General features: G+C 37.0%; 1 non-coding gene across 1 annotated transcript; it reads right to left on the bottom strand.

Moving 5' to 3' along the window:
- Positions 1-1,461: 1,461 nt before the first annotated feature.
- LOC130977961 (small nucleolar RNA R71) lies at positions 1,462-1,565 on the bottom strand. The gene has a single exon (XR_009085629.1). It is a non-coding gene; the product is annotated as a small nucleolar RNA R71 (small nucleolar RNA).
- Between the last annotated feature and the right edge of the window lie 318 nt (positions 1,566-1,883).

Genomic DNA, 1,883 nt, shown 5'->3' with positions numbered 1-1,883 from the left:
AAAATATTTTTAATTTGTGTCTTCTCAAGTCAATAATACAGAGAATTGAAGATTCAGAACATACAGCAGAGGAATTGCACAGAAAAAGCTGGGCGTTCAAAACGCCCAGTAAAGAAGGACAGACTGGCGTTTAAACGCCAGCCAGGGTACCTGGTTGGGCGTTTAACGCCCAAAAGGGTATAGTTTTGGGCGTTAAACGCCAGAATGTGCACCATTCTGGGCGTTTAACGCCAGGATGGCACAAGGGGGAGGATTTTGTTTTCAAATCAATTTTTTTTGCAAGTTTTCAAAGTTTTTCAAAATCAAATCTTTTTCAAATCATATCTTTTCAATCAAATGTTTTCAAAATCAATTTCTTTCCTTTTTCAAAGATACTTGCTATCAATTAATGATTTGATTCAACATTTCAAGTATGTTGCCTTTTCTGTTGAGAAAGGTTTAATGTTTGAATCATATCTTTTCTTGATAGCCAAGTTATTAATTTTTAAAATCAAATCTTTTAAAAATTTGTTTTCAAATCATATCTTCTCAATCACATGTTTTTTTAAAACCAATCATATCTTCTTAACCTCATCTTTTTCAAAATAGTTTTCAATCAAATCTTTTTGATTTCTAATTTCAAAATCTTTTTCAAAAATCACTTGATTTCTTTCCCACTCTTATTTTCGAAAATTAATTAGTGTTTTTCAAAATGTTTTCAAATTCTTTAACTTAATTTTCGAAAAAGCTCCTCCTCTCTTCTCACATCCTTCTATTTATGGAGTACCACTCCTTCTCAATGCACAATTCGAACTCTATCTGATTAAGTTCGAATTCTTCTACCTCTTTCTTCTATTTTTTCTGTTCTTCTGACACCTAAAGGAATCTCTATACTGTGACATAGAGGATTCCACATTTTCTTGTTCTCTTCTCTTTCATATGAGCAGGAGCAGAGACAAAGGCATTCTTGTTGAAGCTGATCCTGAACCTGAAAGGACCTTGAAGCGAAAGCTAAGAGAAGCTAAGGCACAATTCTCTATAAAGGACCTAACAGAAACCTTCAAAGAAGAAGAACACATGGTAGCCGAAAACAACAACAATGCCAATAATGCAAGGAAGGTGTTGGGTGACTTTACTGCACCTACTCCCGACTTCTATGGGAGAAGCATCTCTATCCCTGCCATTGGAGCAAACAACTTTGAGCTTAAGCCTCAATTAGTTTCTCTAATGCAACAGAATTGCAAGTTTCATGGACTTCCACTGGAAGATCCGCATCAGTTTTTAGCTGAATTCTTGCAAATCTGTGACACTGTCAAGACTAATGGGGTTGACCCTGAGGTCTACAGACTTATGCTATTCCCTTTTGCTGTAAGAGACAGAGCTAGGACATGGTTGGATTCACAACCCAAAGAAAGCCTGGACTCATGGGAAAAGCTAGTCAATGCCTTCTTGGCAAAGTTCTTTCCACCTCAAAAATTGTGTAAGCTTAGAGTGGAAGTCCAAACCTTCAGACAAAAGGATGGAGAATCCCTCTATGAAGCTTGGGAAAGATACAAACAATTGATCAGAAAATGTCCATCTGACATGCTTTCTGAATGGAGCATCATAGGTATTATCTATGATGGTCTCTCTGAACTATCCAAGATGTCTTTGGATAGCTCTGCTGGAGGATCTCTTCATTTGAAGAAGACGCCTACAGAAGCTCAAGAGCTAATTGAAATGGTTGCAAATAACCAATTCATGTACACTTCTGAAAGGAATCCTGTGAACAATGGGGCAAATCAGAAGAAAGGAGTTCTTGAGATTGATGCTCTGAATGCCATTCTGGCTCAGAACAAGATATTGACTCAACAAGTCAATTTGATTTCTCAAGGTCTGTCTGGAATGCAAAATGCACCAAGCAG

Source organism: Arachis stenosperma, chromosome 4, assembly GCF_014773155.1.
Source record: "Arachis stenosperma cultivar V10309 chromosome 4, arast.V10309.gnm1.PFL2, whole genome shotgun sequence".
NCBI classification, from domain to species: domain Eukaryota; kingdom Viridiplantae; phylum Streptophyta; class Magnoliopsida; order Fabales; family Fabaceae; genus Arachis; species Arachis stenosperma.
The sequence above is the reverse complement of the archived record's forward strand: the minus strand, read 5'-3'. Positions and strand labels throughout refer to the sequence as shown.